This window comes from Dipodomys merriami, unplaced genomic scaffold (genome assembly GCF_024711535.1).
Source record: "Dipodomys merriami isolate MVZ:Mamm:240054 unplaced genomic scaffold, mDipMer1.0.p SCAF_7, whole genome shotgun sequence".
NCBI lineage: Eukaryota > Metazoa > Chordata > Mammalia > Rodentia > Heteromyidae > Dipodomys > Dipodomys merriami.
Window position 1 is genome coordinate 6317966 of NW_027206290.1, and position 26472 is coordinate 6344437.

General features: G+C 36.7%; 1 pseudogene; it reads right to left on the minus strand.

The window, feature by feature from the left end:
* Nucleotides 1-9421: 9421 nt before the first annotated feature.
* Nucleotides 9422-9536, minus strand: LOC138817395 (small nucleolar RNA SNORA40; annotated as a pseudogene).
* Nucleotides 9537-26472: the final 16936 nt, after the last annotated feature.

Here is a 26472-nt window from a genome sequence, read left to right on the forward strand (position 1 = left end):
CATTTCTTACACTTTCTCATGTCATCAAATAAGTTCACATAAATCCTGTAAGGGGATAATCTATTTTCTCTATCAGATCTTTTATTTGTGGTATCTTGTGGCAGGATAATTCTGCTGGCTTTGCTCTAAACAGTTTTCTTTTTGAGTTCACTTAATATAACCATAATTTTCTTCTCATCTCACTGAGGAATGTTCTTAGACTCCCTTAATCATTCCAAGCTGCATTCTTCTTGTTCAGCAGCAGCATATCTGTAACTCTTGCTTCTTGCTCCCCAAATTTAAGTTCATCACAATATAAACAATGGCTACCTTCTATGAAAGGTAAACGGAATGGATTACATTCCAGCATTCAATATTCACCATATATATATATATATATATATATATATATATATACACACACACACCATACATATATATACACACACATACATATATATATTCACCATATACATATATGTATATATGGTGAATATATGAAAGCACCCATCACAGAATACCACATAGGCACAGGCACATACAGGAGAAGGAGGTTTATCAGAGGGGCTGCCAAGGCCATCTCCCTCACCAGAGGGGAAACAAAATGACATCTGTCCCTATTCAGAAGCATCCTTCTAACATCAGGGCTAGAGGTGAGAGGTACACTGCGAGCGCAGTTAGGTCTGGGTGGAGAGTCAGAATGTTGATCTATCCTAAAGAAACTGGCAGGAGCCCAAGGAGAGTCTTTGTGAAGGGCAGGCAGTAGTTTAGGTTTTGGTGGAGGGCATTCCATTGATGTAGCTGGGGCACTAGCTGGGAAATGAAGTGGGAGGGGTTGAGGACCTGAGATGGAGGACATGCTAACTAACTAACTATATATAATGTACATATCATATGTGATCTGTATCAGATGTATGATATACTATGATATGCTATTGTATGTTATACCCTATAAATAGCATAGCACATATACTTTGTATGTATTATACATATGAAATGTTATATGTATCATATACCATATATGCTCATATATGAATGTGTGCTCAGATATAGCTTTTATATACCTTGTTATAAATAGTCTGAAATGATAGTTCAAGGCCAGTAACCCAAAGTTACTAAACTGATAAGTAGTAAACTGGGATATAGTCTTTATTACTTTTATCTACTTTGATAAGATTCATAAAATAATTCTTTGGTTTAGCTTAGTTACTTGAAGTAAGGAATTAAATATATTACTTTGAAACACTTTGATTACTAGTAACTAAAAACACACCTCAAAGCAGATGCGGAAAACTGAGAATTTAATTGTTCAATTGATGGCAGGAAGTGGCTGAGCACAGACCCGCAGGACCCACAGACTCTTGTCTTGTTAAGTTTTCCCTTTTATCCTTTTGGCTCATCAGTTTCAACATTTTTTTTATAAACCTCTTCACAGTGAATAACACGTCCTCCTGCTGAATTCTGGGCTGGTCTACATCCTCTGCTAAACTCTGCTTTTGTCTTGTCACATGGGACACTTGGAGACTTCTAGGTGGCTCTTACACAGACAGCTACAAAACTGTTATTGTAACACTAGTGTGTGAGGCACCTTACTAGGTGGTTCCTTAGAACCTCCATGTGTGTCTATAAGCAATCAACCTCCCCCCAGCCCCCCCAAAATCAGTAGCTTTTCTATATGCTAACAATGAGAAGATTGAGACTGAAATGAGGAAAGTAACTCCATTTGTAATAGCCTCAAAAAAAACAAAAGTAGGAATTAACCAAAGATGTGAAGGAACTCTATTGTGAAAATTTAAAGAATCTGAAAAAATAAATCAAAACAGATATAAGGGAATAGAAAAACTTCCATCCTCCTAGATTAGAAGAATTAATATGCTGAAAATGGCAATATTGCCCAAAGCAATTTACAAATTGCAAATGCAATGTTCATCAAAATGCCAACAACATAGAGGAAGCAATCCAAAAATTCATTGGGAATAACGAAAGACCCAGAATAAAAAAAATCATCAACAGGAAGAATGAGGTTGGATGAATATCAATACCAAACTTGAAACTCTATTAAAAAACCATAGCAATAAAAAAATCCCAGCTTGGTACAGGAATAAGAATAGCCCTGAGGATGTATGGAACAGAATAGAAGATCCAGAAATGAACCTACAGACATATAGCTACTTAGTATTTGACAAAAAAGCCAAAAACACAGGATGGAAAAAAGATAGCCTCTTCAACAAATGGTGCTAGTAGAATTGGCTATCCACATGCAGAAAACTGAAACCAGAACTTTATATTTCACCCTGCACCAGTATCAATTCTAAATGGATCAAAGACCTTAGTGTAAAGCTACATACTATCAAAAGATTACAGAAAGAGTTAGGGTAAACACTAGGGCAACTTGGCATGGGTCAGAACTTCCTAAATAATGATTCAGAATCACAATAAATCAAAGAAAGACTGGATATAGGGGATTGAATCAAACGGAAGAGTTTGTGAATAGCAAAAGAGAGCTAGTAAGAGAAATAGAAAGCCCACAGAATGGAAGATTTTTTTTTTATCAGTTATGCATCTAAAATATACTTAGAGCTCAAAATCCCCCTGAAAAAAACAAATCCTCAAAGAAACAGCAACCCAATTAGGTTAAAAATTTTAAGAGAGACTTCAGGAGAGACTTCTCAGAAGAAGTAAAAATGGCCAATAGACATGTGAAGAGATGGTCAACATCTGTGGCCATTAAAAAACTGCAAACCAACAGTGAGATCCCACCTCACCCCAGTTAGAATGGCCATTTTCAAGAAAACTAACAAACAAATGCATGCAGGGATATGTCCAAAAGCAAACTACACTGTTGACTGGAATGTAAACTTGTTCAGCAGCTATGGAAAGCCATATGGAGGTTCCTCAAGAGACTAACCTTCCCTATGACCCAGCAATTCCACTCTTTGGAATTTATCCAATAGAACACAAACAAGGCCATACTAAAGCTGCCAGCACAGCCATATTCATTGCAGCATTGTTTATCATAGCCAAGATATGGAATCAAGTCAAATGTCCCTCAGTGGATGACGAATGTATCAAGACAATGTGATATGTGTTTGTTGTGTGTATATTATATACACAATGGAATTCTATTCATCCATCAGAAAGAATGTTATACCATTTGTAAGGAAATGGACTTAGAAAAAAGACTTAGAAAAAATTATATTTAGCAATGTAAGCCAGACCCAAAGAAACATACATTGCATAGTTTCTTTCATTTGTGGTACCTAGAAGGTGCCTATAAATCCACAAGTAAAAGAAAAGAAAAAATACACAAGACATGATAAGGTCTCTATGTATTCACACGAAGTGAGACCCAAGAGGATAGTCTTAGGAGAGGATCACATAGGCATTATAGCTATGTTCATAGAACTATATAAAATATTTATCAAAATGAACTCCAGGAGGTGGAGTTTTCCCCCCTTTTGTTGCCATTTTTTGTTTTCATTCCCTTTTGTCTTGTTTGTTCATTTATCTGTCTTTGGGAGAACAAGGGAGGGCACAAAAGTGGTGGGACAAAGTGTGAACAAATGCAGCAGTGATAATCACTAGACACTATGCTGAAAATGAACTATACCACTTGTGTATCGGGGTGGGAGGGAAAATCTGGAAGAGAGCAAGGGAAGGGGGACATTGTTCAAAAAGAAATGTGTTCTTTATCTGACTTATGAAACTGGAACCCCTCTGTATATCACCTTTACATTAACAATAAATAAAAGAAAAAAGAAGAATCTCCCCCAAAAGGCAAGAAGTCAGCATTCCCATGGGGAGTGGGGGAGGGTGACTACCCGAACATAGATATTCCAATGACACAATGAAATCAAAATGTCTGACCACAATGTTAGACATTTGTTTAGAGAGTCTCCCTTACATCGATCAAGGAATAAAAACGCCCTTAAATTTAAGTCAGAATATCTAACTATGCTCTAACCACATTCCCATAAGCTAACTACATTTCATACAATATTTGGTACCCAGATGCTCAGCCACTACTGGTAGGATGATAAATACATTTTACCATTTTTACCTCATTCTGCTACTTCATGCAGGTGTTTTATGCTTTTTCATATTCAACTCAAAAGTCTATAGCTTCATTTTGTAACTTGTGAAAATGAGCATTTGACATGATTACCTCTCTAAAATAGTATGCTAAAATATAAGAACCCCATGGTTTTCTTAGAGGAGACACCTTTATATGTAAAAGCCCATTTGTCCTATCATTGAGCTCTTCACTCATAACTCTCACAAACCCCATGCTAACACCAGCTTTGCAGCTTACTAAACAACAACATCTTTCCAGCCCTGTGATGGCAAGATACAAGAGAGAGGAGAACAAAAGAATTTTAAAGAGCACTAGTCCATCAAGCAAAACAAGTTAAAAAAATTCAAATCCTTGTTGGACTACTTTCAAGTTCATCTAATTTGTACTACTCACTATTCGCAGAATTTTTTCCATTCTTCTTTTCCATTATTATTGCAATAATATTAATATTATTAATAAGTATTAGGCCTATCCCATACCAGTGAGACAGGCTTCTGAAGTGGAAGAGGCCCCACTGAGATTGTACATCTCCTATCACCCAAAGCCGCTTCACTCCTAACCCTGACCTCAGTCTCACTTCCCTTGTCCAGCCAGAGGGGGACCTTGGCTTCTGCAGTCTCCTCTTTCTAAAGCCGCCTTTAATCCTGAACATTTTTTTAAGTTCTTTCTAATAAGAACTCTCATCTTTATGTGTGAGATCCAGTGATCCATGGCAGCTCTTATCTTCCTAGAGAATTGTTGGGGTTGGGGATGAGAAGGAAGAACTTGTTTTGCCTAGGGAGGTTTTTTTTTTTTTTTTTCTAATAGATGAGGAATGTGCTTGTGGGAGGTGGTAGACAGCAAACACTAAACACCATGATCAGTACACTGCAGGATATTATTGGTGTTTTTCTATGGTTTAAAGACTGTAGAGGGAGAAAACAGGAGGAAGAAAGGTTAGAGAAAATAACAAAGAGCAGAAGAGACTTCAGATTCTGGATCACCTCTCTGTCTCCTGATTTCTCCCATTTCATTTCATTCCTTAGTACTTGTCATACCTGTATGCTGGCCCCATCTTCCATAAGTGTCTGTTACTAATGAGAGAGATTTTTATTTTGTAAAAGTATGTGGTAGGGAACAGAGCAGTTGAGTGTAGGAGTCATAGAATTTAACCTATGACTTAAAATAGCATTACAAGTTTTGGATCTACAAATCCTTCTACAGATCATTTTACAAATCATTTGTAAGACAGAATGGGAACAGCTTTCAAACAGCTCCTTGCCGTGTGCAATGGTCGAACATACAGATTTCATTCATTGAAGTCTGAAAACTTTTCTATGTCAAAAATACTTTTAGAATTTTAAGGACAGCAAATCTTCATCTGAAAGAAATATACGTTAGAGTTACTCAAAGATAAAAGCAGAACTGTCTTGGAACAAACACTGAAGCAGTGTGCGGAGATGAGTTGTCTGTTTTTCAAATAAATTTCAAAAGCTCCTGAGACTTGGGAAGGGGAATAAGAGCACATGGTTGATAGAGAAACCTCACAGAAGCACATCACAAGAAGAAATTGCTGGCATTATATACCATCGCTAAGATATGGAACTAACCCAGATGCTTCTCAGTAGATGAATGGATCAGGAAAATGTTATATATATATATATATATATATATATATATACAATGGAAATCTATGCCTCCATCAGAAAGAATGACATTGCCCCATTTGTTAGGAAGTGGAAAGACTTGGAAAAATTATATTAAGTGAAGTAAGCCAAGCCCAAAGAAACATAGGTCCTATGGTTTCCCTTATTTGCAATAACTAGTATAAGTTTAGGACAAGCAGAAAAGGTAAAAAACTATGTACATATGACCATATAAGATGATGTTAAGTGAAATTAACCCCAAGATAGGGACACAACTTGTTTTTTCTTTCTTGCTATTGTTTTTAATGTATCTAAAATATACTATGTGATTTTTTTTTGTTTTTCTTGTATGTTTCCCCCCACGGTATAACCCTTCTTACTGTATTTGATATGTTGCATCTTGTATATACATTTTTCTAATTTGGGGAGGGGAAGGGAAATAACAAAATGCTGAAATAAGGATACAGGTTGACCCATTGTAACAATGAGATGTACAAGACAATGTTGAAAACAAACTTTACAACTTGGCGGGGGGGGGGTGGTGGAAGGGGGGAGTTGGGGAGGTAGGGAGAGAAGGGATGGTAGGGGGAAAACAAAGGAGGAGGCAACAATGCTCCATAGGAAATGTTCTCATTACCTTATTCATATAACTGTAACCCCTCTGTATACTATTTTTACAATAAAACAACAAAACAAGAAATTGCTGGCAAGCCTCATACGCATCAGAAATCTCCTTTTATTTGGGAGGTTTTGCAGTCTTGGAGGCCTCTTGGAGTTTAAAGAGCTAGGTTGCAGTTTAGTTGACAGGCACGCTAATCTGCAGTAGAAGTAGTTGAAAGCGATCACAGTGTAACTGCCCAGGCTCTTGTCATTAGACTTTCTTGCTTGCCATCTTATTCTTGACAGATACCTCATTCAAATTGAGGCAGTCTTTGAAATTTGTATCTAAGATGAACTGGCATCTTCAGGTATATTGGCGTCATTTCAAACTCCACTTATTTTTAAAGAACATTTGAATGTGAATAGATGTGTATATGCAAAGTTTTAGATCAAGCAAGTTTCCTGCAGGATGTCTGGATGTGTCTATCTATAGCATTTGGCAAGTGACTGGATGCCACTCAAAGCAGATAGCTAATGTTCAAGTTAATGCATACTACCTTCATGAAGTTGAATTTATTTATTTTTTTCCAAGCTGGTCTGGAAATGAAGCAGTTTATCTTTGAGGAATGGGAAGAAGGGGAAATGAAAGGAAATGGTTCCAGTGATTTAACTTAATTGCATATAATTTAAAATTTACATTGAGCATTAGAGAATTCTTCAAGCAAATGTAGAATATGAGTTTGTTATTTCACATTAGAGGTAACGTGCTTAAGTGCACAAAGTAGTTTGTGATGAGATGGAACACAAAATAATCATTCTTAATACAATCAACTCTCATGTCTAGGCTCAAATTCTTTATTTTGGGCAGGGAATAACCAACTATTGATGACCAGCTTTGCTGATTGAGCTTTGAGGATCAGAAATTTGCAGGCTTTGGGGCAGACTGAAAAAGAGTGAGCTAGCAGAGAGTTTACCACATTCTACATTAGAGTTTGCAAAATCTATCAAGGGGTCACTCAAGCTGTAATTCACTTTGCTGTCACTAACAACCCATAGTTGGTATTCTGGTGTCTGAAGAGAACTGACTCTGGTTTACCTACACCATATCCTTTCTTCCCAGAATATGGATTTATTTAAGGCTCTCCTCTGCCCCTATGTAGTTCTTTGTTTCAGGGAAAGCTGACCACAACCCAGGGTCTGAGGGTCAGGCTGAAATGTAAGTATCACTCCTTAGTAATGTTTGTTTCTGTGATAGACATGTGAACATCTCTGACCATGATTCACTGGCCAAGCCAAATGGCTGAGGCAGAAGAAGAGTTCTGAGGAGCATTTCTGAGAGAATCATAAAGATCCATTCCTCTGAATACTGAATGCTATTGTGCCTGCATGTGGTACCTGGAACAGCTGCTACTATGGTGCTGCCAGCCTGAAGCTGATGCTGGCACTAAGGAAGGAATTGCAGAGTTCAAAAGAACCTGGTTCTTCCATGACCACAATGAGTGATTACCTCTACACTTCCTTCTGTGTGAGATAATACATTTTCTTCTTGTTAACTCCATTGGGTTTCCTTTACTGCCAGCCCAATGGACCATAACTGATTTTTTAAAATGTCCATGGGGGTTTGGAGCCTTGGTCCATTTGGTTGCTGAAATAGCTTTTTAGTGTAAGAAGTTACAATAATGTCAACTTTATTCTATCAAGGAAGAAAGTTGGGTTCCATTTCAGCACAGCAATCAAAGCCAGTCAGTGTGATCTAGGGTGATCCGACAAACTTCAGAGCTACTTATTTAATAGGGTCTAGAGAACCTCTATTTCACAGGAGTGCTTTTCAGGATAGAGCCAATTAAAGTACTTTTAGAAGAAAGATATGGTGTGAATTCAAATAATGGTGGCCATTTCTGACACATCTCTCTATCTACTTAGGGACAAAGGCTTCTGACACTTCCTTCCTCCTGAGTCTGCAAAGTAATCATGCTTGTAATTTCAGAGGTTAGCAAAGAAAAGAAATTATGAATATCATAAAGTCATTGTAGAGACATGTTTCCCAGATCCATTCTCATTATACCCTGACCAAAAATCCATACATAATCAACACATTAGCCATATAGAGTTTCAAGGCTAAATTTTTAATTTTTATTTAGCTACTTTTGTTGGTACATGCATTTGAACACAGGACTTCATGCTTACTCGGCTCTGCTTCTCTAATGCTGTAGGCTCTAGTGCTCTAGTGCTGATCGATACCTTCAGATGCTTTTGGCACTAGCCTTTTTTTTTTCTTGCTTTATGCCCAGGTACTTGCTAAGACCATAATCTTCCTATTTTACAGGCTTGTGCCACCACACCCAGTTATTGGTTCACAAAGGGTCTCACAAATTTCTCCCCTAGGCTGGCTTGTTCTATCCAGAAAGAGCAGTTTTCCTCTATGTAGAAACTGGAGTTTCCCCCGCTTACTTTATACCTAAGCTATGGGTATATGATCCTAATGTAGGTAATTGCCCATGAGCCCTGGACCTGAGGTCCTAAAATGGTTTTAGTCCCTAATATCAAAATGAAATGATTCTCTCATTTTAACACTAGAATTTGTCCTATTTGAATATGCTAATGTAGCATTTAACAGCCAAAGAGAGAGCTGCTAATCGGCTGTAATCTGCTAAGAATGTGGGCAATGAGTCCTGTACATTGTAGAGTTTCTGCACCAACCTTGGAACTACATTGGCCCTGGGCTTCTTGCTATGGGATTATTTGACTGTCCTCTTTTTTTTTTTTCGTAAAAATTAGACACTTATACCCTATGATATTGTTCCTTAAAACCCACGTCCTCCCCAGTTCTTACATTTACTTCGATTTTCATTTATGTCTACTACCTAGAATATGCTTCTGAATAATCTGCCCTCTGTCACCCCAGTCTGCTTTTTGACATTGAGCTTCCATTGTTCCTGATTATTAGTCCATAGCCACTGGTTCAGAGTTCCAGCAATATTAATGGAGCACTGATGATATTCTGGGCACAATGGTCAAGCATGGGGATACACAGGTGAATGGAACAAAGATTTTATCTTTAGAAGATTTTTGTGTATGGAACAGACCCAAACAATAATTCAAACTAATCGTGACATTGCATGATGAAGTTTTTTTTTTTTATCATATTCCTTCTTACAGGTACCAAAATTTCATATCAACAATTAGTTCTGGGTTGCAAAAAAGGATTTACTATTTGCACTTGTCTGTAAGGCTTTGTTACAAATTTAACAAGTGTTCCTGCATGATGAAGTTTTACACCAGAGAATAGAGGGCCAGAAAACCTGAGTGACCTCTGTATGTATTGTTTTGTTTTTTTGTCTTAATCCTTGTCTGGGAAGTTGTTACTGGTGAAAGTCAGTAAACACACATTTAGAAGGTCATATTAACATTAGCAATCCTCTGATGCTTTTTTGAATTTTTGTGCATGTCAGAACAACTTTTCTCTTCCTAAAGCCTTGACCATGTCATTCCCACAACCCACATCGCATCTTTCATTTTACCAAAGTGACTCATATCTCACCTAGTCTTCAACTTGCTGGCCGCATGTTTTCAGCTCTCCTTTCCTTCAAGAAAAAGTTATTTTGTCCTTCCAAGGCCAATTTTTCCTTTTACCCCACCACTGAACAAACATTCAATCGAACACCAAATATCTTGAAATGCCAAATGAGAAAGACATTTACTTACCATGTCTAGCCATGACCGGGCATAAATTTTCTTTGGCTTCAATTCCTTTTTTTTTTTTTTTTTTGGTATTGATTTATTTTCTTTCTTTTTTGCCAGCTTCTTCTCCACAGCTTTAAGGATGCTCAATCTCTCCTTTTCTCATGAATACCCTTTCATTGTTCTTTGTATTCCCTGGAGTTCTATGGCATCCCCTCTCGGACCCCTCCCCCTTAATGTTGTTTGGGATCCAGCAACTTCTTTTGTCTCCATTCTCGCAGCCTTTGCCTTGCTTTGCTGTGCCTCAGCGCTTCTTGCCTGAATTGCTGGCCTTTCCTTCCACATGGTCTTCTACAAGTGATCATATTGTCATCTGGTTAGAAGCCTTCTGTAGTTGCTGATCACAGAATTTGTCACCATAGACTCACTTTCAGACCCTCCTCCAGCATGACTCGAACTCTTAGTGTATGTGCTCCACTTTCCTCTTCAATTGAGTTGGGCACTACTTCCTCTACCTGGACATGCGCCCTCCTTTCTCATCTCTATACTCTTCACTCATTCTCATAATTCATCTGTTTTTTCTTCAACAATTAAACATCCCGGTTCTTTACTTTCTGATATGCCTACCTTTAGCTAAGGTCTTGAAATGCAGGAAATTCAGGCTTCTTGGCAGGATCATGGAGGCAATAATTGGAGTGAGGAAAGATTTCAGTGCCCTTCATAGCTAATGTTGTACATCCATTCATGTTATGTCTTTTCTGAAAAGGTCTGAAATCTAAGGAATTTTCTTGCAGCAGGGTTTCTTTGAGTTTATAGTACCTGGTTTTACTAAGGTTAGGATATTTACCTGGTTTTAAATTAGCTATTAAAGTTCCCTGGGTTGCATTGGTTCTTTGGTTGCATTTTTAGATGATGAGTTGAAGAACAATTTCTCTGGGGCCTTCCTAAACTCACATGGAAATCATTTTCTTGTCTAGTGATTTTTTATGTGACAAAAGTTCTGTGAACTTGTATTGCATCTGCTCCCTGGTGCAATGTTACCTTGCTATCCAGGGAGCTCCTCTAAACATCCATTTATGAGCATAAGGATGGTAAATCGATTGTGGAGAATTCCCTTTATACATATAGAGGAAATGCTTTCTAATAATATATTCCTGCTAAGTCTAACACTGCCAAGAATATGAAGCACCAAATCCCTGGCCTGTGGAAATGTATAATTATGTATAAAACTGGATTTCTCTTTTTCTTTCTTCTTCCCCCCCCCTTTTGTTTTTTTGTGAGTCAAGACACAGGGCTTGGTCCCCATCACCTATAGGTAATTAGTGGGGATTTCAGGATTTTCAGGACCATCCTTTTAGACACTGGTCTCTGTTATGCAAAACAAATAAGGGGTTTGGGGCCTGCTAACAACCCCCTGCTGACCTCAGTGAAATATCAGTAGTATTCATAGCAGCTCTGCTTTGATTAAAAATTAATAGTGATGTGGGCACTGGGAATTAATTATGAGCTGTGAAATTTATGTCTGATGTGTTTAAGAAAAAAACGAAAACTATGACTACTCAAAATAGGCTATTTTCAATGCATTTTGCATGTTCCCTTCATGCAAAAATTTTTAATTGATTTCAATAGCTTTCTTTTGCTGTTTATATTAAAGAACTCACATCACTAACTGCTTGTTTTGCTTTTCTATGATTAAAAGAAAGAAGATTCAAATAGTATTTCTTTCCAAGTAATTCTTTCTAATAAAACTGGTAATGTATTCTTAATTTCGCTAGTAATTTGGGTACAAGAATGTTTATATCTTACTGAGGGCTTAAGACAATGGAAATGAAATCAGAAAAGATTTGTTTGCTGCTCTTGATAATGTGTTTAATATTTATTTCTCTTAATTATTTGAATTACATGAAATATGTTTTACATGAAATATTTCAGGATGAAGGAACAGATGCTTCGGAAGATAGAAAACAATTCTTTTACCTTGGGAATTTTTTCTTCCATTTTTCATAATTTGGTATTTGGTGCTTTTCCAAGGTATTGTGGATGCTTAATGAGGTCTGGTAAGGAAGAGATGACAGCCTTATAAAAGGGCCTAATTTTTACAAATGACTTATTTCAGAATTTGCCTTCAAGGTTTTACTACCCTATGTTTTAAAAGAAAAATTTCAACTAATATACATATGCCTTAAAATATCTGAAAGGCACTTTTTTTTCCTTTCCTTCCTGTCTTTCCCTTTCTTCTTCCTTCTTTCTCATTAGTTTATTTATTCAATCATTTATTGATTAGGTGTTCATTGCACTTGGTTTTCTGTAGGAGATGTAGAGAAAACAGACTCTGGTCTTCTGACATAATCCTTTTAACAATCCTATGAATTAAGGTTATTGGTGTTATGTCCACTTGAGATTCCTTGCCCAAAGTCAGAAAACTAATAAATGATGTTGGGGTCTTTTTTTGGTCTTTGCTTCCCCCTCTCTCTGTGTCAGAGATAGATATGAACTCATATAATGTTGATTGCTGAGATCATTACTCTATTACTTTTCTGTACTCATCAATGGAGATAAACAATGTGATAAACAGGAAGTATGATTTAAATCAACTTTGCTAAGGTTCAGTGGAGTCCATGGGTGATGATACTTTCAGAAAATTAATATGTCTCATGTATAGAGTGTTTTATATCAAGGAAATATTTCTACCTCCAATTCCTACAGCTGTCCAACAAGTGCTGCTCATCTACAAATAGAAAACTGGCTTAGCTGAGCCAGCTTGTATTGATGAAAATCACTGTCAAGTAGAAGGTGAGGGATTTGAATGCAGATGTTTGATTTGGGTTCTTTAAGTACATGATATGAGATTATCACGTGATCACACCAAGGTCGGATGGAGTCATAGACAGTAATCTGGTTTGGCAGGAAGGAATCAAGCAGGCATTCTTTGACATATTCTCCCATTGAGAATTTAGCACATGCCAGGCTCTGTGCCAGCCACAGCAGTTGTGGACAGATAACTCCTCCTAACATTGAAATCAAAGCTGTTTTTAGCCTGCTACCTATGAGAATATTTATTATATCTCTTTTGACTATAAATAATGAATTCTTGAAAATGGCTGTATTCTTGGAAATGTGAAGTAGGAGATCAGTTTTTTTTTAATTGGAAGTTTTTTAATTTAAATTGAAAAAAAATCAGTGACTTTTAAAAAACAATAGCGTATGATAGATTAAGATAAATTTGCTAACATCATACCAAGTAAAGAATGTAAATAATTATTGTTAGGTTTTTAAAAAGAGGTAGTTGAGTAAGAACAGCACCATGCATGTGGTATTCAGGTAAGGGGTAGGTTTATTCATTGTTCCTGCTGGTACCAGGCCGTGTTGGCCCTCCACGCCGAGGGGAAAGGCCTGGGAAAGAGAGCTGGGAGAGCTGGGAAAGAGCTAGAAAAGAGCTAGAAAAGAGCCAGGTTTTTGTTTTTATTAAGTGCTTTTTTGAGAGGAAAGGGAAGGATAAAAGTGAATGTTTACTGAACTGCTGGTTTGTACTAATTATCACATTCTCTATGGAACAAAAGTCAGCTTTGATATGGAGTTGAGATTTCAAGGTTTAGGCTCCTCTTGAGGTAAAAAGTTGTTGAGTTGTTGATTGCATCTTATTCACAAAGATTAAAGGGGGTGGGGGGAGAGTGGGGGAGGCAGGGCTGGGGCGGGCCTGGGAGGTGATGGGAAGGGATGGGAAGGGGACACAAAGGAGGAGGCTACAATGCTTGATAAGAAATGTACTCATTACCTTGCTCATGTAATTGTAACCCCTCTGTACGGTATTTTCACAATAAAAAAATTGAAAAAAATGAGACAAAAAATAAAAATAACAAAAATAAGAGCCAATCTTTGCCAAGGATTCACCAGGCCTCATGTCTATGTATGTTTATAATTCACATGCAATGTAGTGTAATCTTCACAGCAGCCTAAAAGATAATCTTCTAATTCACTTTGACAGAGGAAGAGATGGAAACATAGAATATGCCTAACATCAAAGGAGAAGAATGAGGATTTGAACCTAGCTAGGTTATTTAGACACTACTAATTTGTCCAAATAAATATAGTATAGCACCCATTCTGCTTAATTCAACAGATAATTATGCTCCAAGCTTCTAATGTAGCATAATTTTTCATTGCCACAAACCACTTCTTTAGCACCAACCACATGTGAGGATGTAGTAATACTAAGTAGCCAAGACAAAATGTCTGGCAAATGCTAAGGTAATGTTTATTATTCAAGGTTTTTCATTCAAGTCCCTACAATGTTGTATCTCCTCATAATCTTCCTGCAGAAAAGTAGAAGCTGGCTGCAGAATACCAATGAGTCATTTCTTTCTATTCTTCTATATATGACATAACTCAGGTCACAGAAGAGCTGATTTCATAAGCCTAAGTTTAGGTGAGATTCACTCAGAGTTTAGTTTTCACAGCTTTGTAAAAATCCATACAGGAGCTCCAGTGTTTCTTGCTTTAATTTTTTTTTTGCAAGATTATTTATACATGAGGACATAGGACACAGGAAGACAGGTCCATAAAATTCAGTGTTGTCATTGGTGATTGTGGAGCTGTCTTATCAGATACTGGTGAAGGAAAGGCCATTGTAGTATCCTACTGCCTGATCTGTTGTAGCAGGAGCTAGGGAAACACTCACCTGCAGCTTGCAGGCTTCTTCTTCTGGCTTTGATGGACTGTGCCTGTATGTCATTCTCCAGACCTGATCTCCAATGTTTCATTCAAATGGCCGTGGAACTCTGCTGCCTCTTCCTTCCATTATACAGCTAGCCCCAGGCAGTCTAGGGGAAAAAAAAGCCTATTCTGTTTCTCTGCAGCTGGAATATTTTACATGAGAAATAATCCAGCTGAAACTTTCTTCCGCAATTTGAATAAGAATGAACCAGATTATGGTTCAGTAGGATTCAGTCAAGAATGTGAATTTTTTTTGGGGGGGGGCTGGTCATGGGGCCTGAACTCCGGGCCTGGGCGCTGTCCCTCAGCTCTTCAGGTCAAGGCTAGCGCTCTACCACTTGAGCCATAGCACCACTTCCCGCTTTTTTCTTTTTGCTTATGTGGTGCTGAGGAATAGAACCCAGGGCCTCATGCATGCAAGGCAAGCGCTCTACCACTGAGCCACCTTCCTAGCCCCATACATGGGTACATTTCTTATCAAGCATTGTTGCCTCCTCCTTTGTTTTTCCCCTCCCATCCTTGCCCTCCCATCTCCACAACTACACTCCCCGCCCCCCCCCACACACCAAAATTATAAAGTTGTTTTTCTGACATAGCATCTTGTACATCTCATTGTTGCAATGGGTCCACCTGTATCCCTATTTAAACAATTTGTTTTTTCCCTTCCCCTCCTCCAAATTATACCAACATCAAATACAATGAAAACAGTGGGTAAACTGTGGAGGAAGAATGTACAAAGCAACAACAAAAAAAATCACATTATAAATATATTAGAAACAATAGCAAGAAAGAAAAAAACTTCTTGTGTCCTTATCTTGGGGCTCATTTCGCTTAACACCATCTTATATGACCTTTTCTGCTTGTCTCAGATATATACTAGTTATTACAAATAAGGAAAACCACGGGACCTATGTTTCTTTGGGCCTGGCTTACTTCACTTCTAAAAATTGTACTATGCTGATGGATTTTCAAATTTCTACTCATAATATTGTCAGATTCACTTTAGATGCCTTGTGCTTATATCACCAGAAGGATATAATTTATATTTCTTCACTCTTATTATTTGCTTCTGACCAGTATATACAGATCCTCTTAAACACTAATAAATAATATTTTTGCCAGATATTAATATTGAAGCATCAGTTTTCTTTTCTGTACAATGAACTATTTCTCAGCAATAAAAAGCAATGAGCTAGCTGTATGTGTAATATGAATGTATCTCAGGAAACATTTGAGCAGATGAAATGAAAAAAGCCAGACACAAGGATTACATGCAGTATAATTCCATCAAAACAAAACTCCAGAAAAATAAATCTAATTTTACAGTGATGGAACGCAGACCAGTGGTTGAGGGCAAGTGTGGGGTGAGGAAATTGATAGTGAAGGAGCACAGGAAACTTCACGGTGAAGGAACAGTTCTGGATCTTGGGTGTAATGGTAGTTACAGGCTATATTTATCAAAATTCATCAAATGGAATTATGAAAACGGATTCAGTTCATTGTATCTAAAATATATTTTGACAAAGTTGAGTAACACAAACACTGATCTAACAATTCTGCTTTTATAATGTCCAATTCTTTTGTCATAAATAATTATCTGATAATCACATAGATTTTTAGATTGTTAACATTTAAAATGTATTCTTTCATTATTTACTTTAACTGCTGCTCAAAGTGCTAAAATATCTTAGGTTATTGTTCTAGATACTGTAGTTTTTCTTTAACATGTATCTAGTTATGAAATAAAAAAATTTCCTTAGATGAAGTATAGTTTGTAATTCTAATGACTTCTTTCTTCACAAATTTCTAGAAAGTACCCAGGCATTATCTCATTAGATTTTGGTCTTTTTTAGCCTTTCATTTCCTCCTTTTGGAATTTCTATTTGATCTATGTTTGACTTTCTATTATTCCAGGTCTCTAATATTTCTTTAACATTATATATTGTTAATACTTTTTATCTATTTGTGTTATATACTTAGGCTAAATTTACTTCCTTAAGTCTAACTTCATTTCATTCATTAGTGTTTATTTCAACTAATAGGATTTTTACCACTGTAATTTTAACTTCATATTAACCAAACTTGTCTATTTGTTGTTTATACTGGTCAGTTCTTAACTTGTGACTTCTGTTTCTAGCTTTAGCTCTTTGCATTTTTTAAAATGTGTTTACTTCTAAATCTCTTTCTTTTTCCTCTATCATTCCAAGTTATCCTCTGCTATGTTCTCATTTGTGTCTACATCCTGTTTTCCTATGTGGTTTGAGATTTGCATCATAACTTCATTTGCAATGAGCTTTGTTTACCATGTGACTCTCATAAGGCTTGGTCCATGGAAATGGTTTTGGGTTTGTCTCTGCTAGGTCTCTAGGGATTTCATTGGTTCCAGCTCAATTTGTATGTTAAGCTTTTATGCAAAGTCATCTTTGCAGAGAAGGCCACAGCAATATCTTCTTTCCCAAAGAAGCTTTAGCAGTGTAATATTGCTACAACTCCATGAAGAGCTAGAGTTGATTTCTCTTTTTTCCTTGATAGAATATGACAGAAGTGATACTCTGTGACTTCCCAAACTGATCTCATGAACGTTTGAACTTTACCCTCACTACTGGGAATAATTCCCTTTGATGACCAGTCATTATGTTGGAAGCCTGGACACTCCGTTAACCATCAGATGGTGAATAAACCCACACTGCCTAATCACATAGGAGAAGCCAAATAGGGGAGTGCTATGAGCGACAGTTTCTTCCTTCTTTCAGCCTCTCTCAGCCCAGTGCTACTGAATGGAGAGGAGTGAATGACTCTTATTCCCAAATGAAGAGAAGAATCATCCAGCCAAGCTTGGCCTACATTCTTGACTAACATATCATCAGCAAAGAATTCAAATCCCCTATACAGTGTTGGAATTCTGTAGTTTATAGTCAAGTTTTTCCACTCAAGGTGTAGTTTTATTTCTTAGTTTAGTGGATGCAGAATTTCAAGTCTTCCTTTCAGGACCTATCCTTCCATATCAGATTAGTTTACTGCAGGGACTGGTAATTCATTCATCAACATGCCTTATGAGCCAGAGTAGAAATTCTTAGCCCTCTGGCACAACTTTCTCTGATTATCCAAAAGAAAAACAAATACTGATGTTCTCTCTCATGAAGCTTCTCTTCTCACAAATACACAATATTTTTCAAATTTTGGTGTTTTTATTTTTTTTGGTGGTACTGGTTATTAAACCCAGGACCTCATTTACACACTATATAAGAATTGTACCATTTGAGCCATACTTGTGTCTGTATCTTCTGATTTCTATGAAACCAGGGTTTTATTATGTACTTGGAAATCTTTTTCAACAAATGAAAATCTCACTTTTCCAGTGTTACTACACTTTATCCATTCCTCAGCCAAACGGAATCCCTTCTTCTTCCTCTACAGATCCCACTCCACATGCTGCTTCTATAATTTTGCTCACATTGTTCTCTTTAAAGAAACATTTCAGCTCTTCTGAGGTACAACTAGATCTGACATATCTTTCAGGCCCTTTTAAAATGATCCTTCTCTATAAAGCCCTTTTTGCTAGCATAAGCTATAATATTATTTTGACCTATAACTGTCATGACTTCTACCTTCCCACGCCTGTAAAACAAAGTAGTTTACGGCAGAAGATGACAAAATGACAGCTCACCAAAAAGACCTAGCTCACTGCCTGTTTGGGGAATACAATTTTATTGGAAAATAGTCACATTTATTTATTAATGCATTGTCTATTGCCACTTTCTCACTACAATGGCAGAAACCATTATTTGCAACAGAGACCATATGGCCTGTAAAACCTAAAATATTTACTATCTGTCACTTTACAGAGAAAAGTTTGCTGTTCCTGTTTTAGAGCACAAGAACTGAACTTTGTATTATGTCTTAACATTTACCAGCTGTATGAACCACAGTCTGCAATGAAGACCAAGTGATAGAATACAAATGGATTATTTTAAAGCTTTTAAAGCTTGAATATGGACTATTACCATTGCTGTTCTTTTTGCCCTAACTTAAAGTACATCTTGTTTGCTTTGTACTTAATAAATCAAATGCATAAAGAAATGAATGCAAATTAGAAACTCTGTGGCCAACCATTCGATATTACTGCATGCTTTTTATAATCCTGAACAGTTATGTGTATGCAAGTTAGGTACTATAGATATAAGCTTCATTAACTAAATACCTAGATTAAATTTGAGAAGCAGCAAAAAATTCCCTTTTGAAAGCTTGCCATGGAACACTGGGATTGTAGAATAGACAAAGGTTGGTGTGTACCAGAACATATTCTATGGTTTGTGTGTACCAGAACATCTTCAATGTCCTTCTGGAGACCTAAGATTTAGAAAGTAAAGAAGTTGACACTGTCATTTCCATCATGAAATGATCTCTCAGTTTTTTATGTTTTGGCAGAACAAGATTTGGAAAAAAATGGAAGTTCAAAGATTTATCAGTTCAAAGTTTATCAATATGCATAAAATCAATGAAAGGCCACTGCAAAACGCAAAGAAACAAAAGTGGCAGACTTCACTGATGACTCAGAAATGGGGGTGAAGAGAGCCCTCCTTACTAGTCACATCCCCTGGCCAGGGAATTTTGAAAAGAAAGAAGTCATAACTCACCAGGAGATTGTGCTTTTTCAGACCTTCTGGTATGCTATTAAATATTCTTCTACTACACAAATCCCAGCAAGCTACAAATTGTTTTCTCTGTGTGTGCAGAGAAAATACTGGGTGGGAGGAGGGTGTGTCAGAGGCCTGGAGTTCTGCAAAGCATCAGGGCCTCTTTAATTAGAGAGAAGCTGTTAGGGAAAATGGACAATGTTCCCTTTGTTAGGGCAACACAGTGGTTTCCAAAATCATACTTCTGTTAAAACTTGAAATATTTGCACACTGCCATGATACAAAAAGTACAGGTTAGATGATATGTAAGTATATAGACTGGAGATGGTTGATTTAAAAATACAAGAAATAATGATACAGTGCTTTTGAAAACCCAGAGATGCACTGAGTATTGTAAAAGTTTTCTCTAACTGAAATTTGCTGCTAAATGCATTATATGTGCTTGAATGGAATTGTAACACACAGGTACTCTCACTATGAGAATGGAATAGAAACTATTCTCATCTTGACAATAGAAGTACATTTTATGACAATAGATTCTAAGCTATTTTTTCTTTTTTTTTCCTTAGACATCTTCAATTCTAAGAACATTCATTCAACAGTAAGTGGATGGAAATTGTGGAAATGTTTCAATATCTAGAAATTTCACTAACTTGGACAAGAATTTTAATAAAGATTGCTGTCTCTGTAGCTTAGTGGTTAAAAATTGTACCATTTAAGGAACTGTATTATCTATAGGTCTGTTCTAGCTACTCAACTGTATACAAATATGTTCTGTTTTGGTTGGTTTATATATCATTTATTTGGTTGAGATAGGATCCAACTATGTACTTCAGGCTGGCTTTGAACATGTGATTTTCTTGATGCCTGAGTACTAGGATGACAGATGTGTCCTGTCACATCTGGTGTGTGTGTGTGTGTGTGTGTGTGTGTGTGTGTGTGTGTGTGTGTGTGTGTGTGTGTGTGTGTGTCTTAATATACTATAATAATTTTAGTGCTTCAGACCTTTATAAGTCACAATCAGACCTGATTGCATCTCTTAGATTATACTAGGCACTACTGAAGCAAAGAAAGAAAAGACACAACTCTTCCTCACAAGAAGCCTACAAAGGTATGAGAAAAACACACTGAAAACAGGAATCTCTTTAAATGTAACTGAGCCATAGTTGTGTTTGATGAGTTGTTTGGCTTTGACAGTGTTGTTAACTCTGTAAATTTAGCAATTTTACAAAATTACTAGATTCCTATCTATTAGGAATAATTTGCAGTTGCTGATTGCATATCCTGAGAGAGATGACCCGCTACACTATAAACATATGATCACTGTGCTGCTCTTGGAGCTGAAGTTTGTTTGGCTATAGCCTAATAAATGACAATAATCTACTTGGAACCTTCAAATAATTGGGTTTTCCTTTTTTTTAAGTTTTGCTTAGTTAAAAAATAAAAGAAGAAGATGAAGAAAAAGAAGGAATGCTAATGGACTCATGCTTATACTCAGCTGCGATCTTCCTGATCTCTGACTTCTGGATAGCTAGGATGACAAGCATGAGCTGCCACATCTGGCTAGGCATACCTGTTCTGAAGTGCAGAGTTGAAAGAAAGCTTTGTAAGTCTCCAGGAATGAATATTTCATTTGACAGTATGTCATTGCTTTCATTCAAGTTAACCTTGGCCCGACACTCATTTATAATTTCTAATCCATGAAGAAGACACTAGAGATGCCCCTAAAGAACACTAGTGGGCCAATTGTTTGGCTGGGTGTGTGAAGTCCCTGGCACTGTGTACCCTGCGGAAATGCCATCTCAAATGCATCATTTTGCTAAGTGTCCCTGCTCAATGCCAACATTGATCTGTCTTCTGAATTGGCACACTTCTAGGTATTACCCTTCAGCTGACCCCACTGCACACCATGCATTACATGTTGAGTGATGTCACTCTCATTCTGACTGCACACAAGAAACACTTGAACAGAGGAAGTTTTCCACAGAAGGGAAATGGAGAGGGCTTATTTTCTGTCTCTCATCAGTGGCTTGATGCCAGACACACATTTTGTGGCTTAGTGCACTAAACTCACAGATATACATGGACACTGCAGCAAGAGTGTAGCAAATTCATGTGGAATGTGGAGCCAGAGAGAGACTGGAAAATCAGGTTATGTGTAACAAAAGAGCTCTAATTTGATGCAAGAAAAACTTCAGATCTCACAAAGTAGATTTTGGAGTGAGTAGAAATAGGAGGGTTCCTAAAGAAGATACATCATTCTTTGTCGAGTTTGAAGATTCGCTTCATTCTGCCTTTGCCTAAAAACAGAGGGCTAATCCAAATGTCTACTTAAGACATTATTAGCACTCTGTAGCAGCCAGGTTTGTGTGCCTGTTTTATATCATTGTAAACTAGAAGGATTTGCTAATAAGGGGCCTGGCTTTATTTACTTTCTCTGATTTTCTCCTGGGCAGAGCAAAGAATTTCTAAGTGTGCTGAAAATAAGTAAGGCAGAAAAGAAAATGTAATTTAGAAGAAAACAAACCTTTTTGTGAAATATGAGTTCCTTGAATTTTTAAGACTATTTACTCATCAGTAATTCAATCTCCATTCTCTACAAAATTAAAAGAATATTTTTGTAATCCTCACCAAGAAGAAAATCAGCTGTGTATGCTTAATAGAAGAAAATAAAGGACACTGTTGAAGTCAGTGGGTAAATACCTCATTTTTAAGACTAGAGAGCTTTAATGAAATATGATGTCTGGAGCTGAAGGAGGAATAACAAGAATTGAATGGGGGAATCATCTAGCATCCATCTTTTTATTAAAAATTAATATTGCATATCCATGTTCATTGCTGCACTATTTATAATAGCCTAGTAAAGAAAATATCCTACATGTTCTACAATGTATGAGTGGGTCAAGAAAATGTGATACACACACACACACACACACACACACACACACACACACACTGGAATTTTACTCATCTATTGCAAATAATACTGTATCCTTTGCCGGGAAATGGATGGACCTAGAAAAAAATGTGTTAAGTAAAGTAAGTCAGGCTCAGAGAGACAAATGGCACATATTTTCTCTCATGTGGAAGTTTGATCTAAAACACAAACATATATGGACACACACAAACAAGTTAACTAAGGGATGTATACTCTGGAGAGGAGTCTAGTGGTACAACTTCTCTGAACCCTAATGAACTCTTTAGCAAAAAGAAGAGGAGGAAGCTGAAACATATTTTGTTGTGATGATGGACAGAAAGGAGGGGGGCTCATGAGTGGAGGGAGAAAGGATGGGTAAATACAATCATTAATGTAAACGTGGAACTATGGAACTAGATGGTATGGATGGGATTGGTGAAGATCAGGGAGAATGATGAAAGAGGTGACATTGATCAAGACACATTGTACTCATGAAACCCTTTGTACAACTACTTAAAATTGAGGGGGAAAAAAACCACACAATCTAAAAGAGACTTACACCTTTATAAGATTTGAAGTCTCGGCTGAGTATGTGGCTTAGTGGTAGAGTGCTTGACTAGAATGCATGAAGCTCTGGATTTGATTCCTCAGCATCACATAAACAGAAAAGGCCAGAAGTAGCGCTGTGGCCTGAGTGGTAGGAGTGCTAGCCTTGCACAAAAAGAAGCTCAGGGATAGTGCCCAGGCCCTGAAGTCAAGCCCCAGAACTGGCAAAAAAAAAAAAAAAAAAAGAAACAGAGAGAGAAAGACAGACAGACAGACAGAAAGAAAGAAAGAAAGAAAGAAAGAAAGAAAGAAAGAAAGAAAGAAAGAAAGAAAGAAAGAAAGAAAGAAAGAGAGAGAGAGAAAGAGAAAGAGAGAGGAAGAGAGAGAGGAAGAGAGAGAGGAAGAGAGAGAGGAAGAAAGAAAGAGGAAGGAGGGAGGGAAGGAAGGAAGGAAGGAAGGAAGGAAGGAAGGAAAGGAAGGAAGGAAGGAAGAAAAGAAAGAAAGAAAGAAAGAAAGAAAGAAAGAAAGAAAGAAAGAAAGAAAGAAAGAAAGAAAGAAAGAAAGAATAGATTTGAAGCCTCTAAGCTCAGGGCTTTTTCTGAAACATAGCCACCACAATGGTTGGCCTTCTTCAAGTTTGTAGGAACTGGAGGCAAGAGTATGGGTATAAATCCTGATACTTTACCTCTGAATAATTGCTATAGTAAGTAGTCCTATGACTAAAATAATAAATAAGTCTACATCTCTGGCCTGGGGAAAAGGTTTTGTGTGTTTAGCCAACGTGATAATAATATGTAGGTAATTTCTTAGTATATATAGGATAAAACTTCAGCCTCTTCAAAAATCTCTACTGCTTTGAGGATTTGCATTTTATTCAGCCAAATGCTAGCTACCTTAGTACTTTCTCAAGGTCAAATATTTAATTGTTTTGTTAAATTTAAACCAGAGATAGTAAAGGATGTAAAAGAAGTAAGAGGTAAAATGGAGTGGTAACAGCATCAAATCACACAAAAGAGAAAGGTTTTTGGCACTAAACATTTTTATATTCTAGGCAAATGTATATTTTTTAAAACTGTAGATTCATCTAGTGGCCATGTTAATAAACATACTTTTCTTGAAAATACAGAGAAACTAGTGTATAGTGAGAGAGGTTCATTATTTTTCACTTACTTCTGGCAAAATATTATTAAAATTTGCAATGGAAAAAATGTGAATAACTTTAAAATGTTAATGAGAGAAGAAAAAGATGAACATTTTTCTATTGTTCAGATCATATAGTGCTTGTTGTAATTATTATTAAATTGACCACTTAGAAGGGAAAAGTAATTTTATAATGTACCATTTTTAGTATGTAACTTCTTACTTTTTCTTAATTATAAAGGTGTCAAGAAAAACTGCAGATTCAGTTAACGGCTTGATGCTTTTGGAAATCTAGATCCTTTCATCTTTTAGATAAAACCGTTATTTCTAAGATTCCATCCATTTAATCTTAATGAAAATAAAGATGAAGTAGAGCAAACTATCAAAATTACAGTATAAGAAAGCAAGTTTTTTAACTGCAATAAATATCATGAAAGCGCCATGCACTATTACTACTTTAAAATACTGTGCAATGCTTTCTTAAATCAAGATAAAATTAAGGCATCCACTACTTAGAAGAAAAGCCTCACTGATTTCTCAATCAGCTGATGACACCCACAGGGGTAATTACAGGCTACTCTTGTCATTAAACATGAACTGAAAAATCCATTTCAATCAAGTAATCATTCTGCTGATTAAAAAATGAAAAAGACAAAGATAATCCAATAATGCCCCATAGAGAATTGTTTGATGATCTGACAATAGTATATGTGATGAAGGAATTCATATACAGCCAGAATTCTCTACTTAGAAGTCTTTGAGTGGTATCCAGGAGGATGGGACAATCTGCTTTCAATTTTAGAAATTTATGGTTGTTAACAGCTTGTCACCTGGTATTCTTTGTTATCTATTGAGAGTCAAATGAGTCATCTCAAATTAATCAGCATTTGCTAAACATATGAGGAACTGTCTTTACTTGCTAGGGGCACAGAGAGGTGAAGAATGCAAAGAAAAAAAAAGAAAAGACAGTAAGTCAGAAGTAAAGTTAAAAATGAAAGGCCAAAGAATGAGAGCAAAAGCAGTGGGTGACATTGGGTCTTCAGATGATTTTGTATATGTGAAGATCCAAGAATGGATTATACATTTTTAAATGGTTGAGAAGAAGACCAAAGGAGTGAATTTTATAACATTAGAATACACAGATTTAATATATATAAATTTCCTCTTCTTGGACCCCAGCCATTGTTTTTGTCTGTGGTTGCTTTCTTATTGTAATGACAGTGTCCAACAGTTGTGACAGAGACCAAATGACTTACAAAGTCTAATATTTACTTTCTGACTCTTTACTGAAAATGTCTGCCAATCCCTGATATAAGAGAATAATGGGCAATAATGGTGCAAAGGAATGTTGGCAGGCCTAGAAATATACCAGGCTATGGAGATAAAGAGATGTCATTGAATGTTTCCAATATAGAAGGAAGCCAATTTACAAAAATGATACTGATGTTTGGGGACTTTTCTGAGAGGGCACTTAGGTGACTCCTCCTTTGATCTTTGTGCTTCTTTGGATTGTGTGTTCTTCTGCCTTTCCTACAACAGCTCAGATATGAAAGTGAGGATTGTAGGTGATACTCTGGAAGTGGGCTGGCTTGGACACAAAGAATTATCCAGAGAGTTTGTGACATCCAGGGCATTTGAGGAAAAGTGAATTGGGCAAAACATACTGCATTCAACACAGTCCTGCTCCTTTGGTTCTTGCTATCAGATTCCTTATGGGTGCTTTTCAAATACTTTGTTTCTATTCTAATACTTTCAGGAAAGCATGTAAGAGGAGGCCTCATCAGGAGGAGAAATCTAAGACTCCTGTAGAGAAACACACATGGGAAGAACCTCATAATAAGAAGAAAATAAACTCTGGGAAACATGGTTTAGAAATATCAGACTCAATTAATTATGGAGCCTTCAGTGGCCTTGGAGAAATCCAATACAAACCAAATTCAAACTACATGCCAGTGCTTCTGGCCATATTTACTTTCAATTGATTATGGTTTAAAAAGAATCTTTGGGGGAATTCTTGAGGAAAAAATATCTGGCTAAAACCTACATTCTTAAAGAACATTAATTTTAGAGTTTTCCCCCTTTTAATGAAAACCAGATTTCTTATTTTTTCCTTTATTGGTTGGTTCTTTTGAATTTTGTTGTAGTTATGTTGTTTATTTAGGAATTTCCAATAGGAAGGGTAGAGTGGAGATGATGGTGTAAATGGAGAATGTTATGAATTACAAAACACTGTATATAATATTTTGAAAGTGAATTTTAAGTCATGTACAAGTTGTTTTGGACATCAACTCAGTTAACTATGAGGATAGTGAGGAATCATGGTGAATTCTGGATCAAGCTATGTAGAGGCTTGATATAGCCAAAAGCTCAAGTGTTGTTGGGAATGCAGTTGAGTGACATTGCAAATGACCTTCTTTCCAAAATTAAGGAATGGAGCTCAACCTTTTATGTCAGTATATTCTCGTAATAAAGGCATAGCCACAGAGGTCCTTGTACCAGATGTAGGTATAGACACACATACAGAAGTGGACAGATGGATACCTGCCTCAGAATATTAAA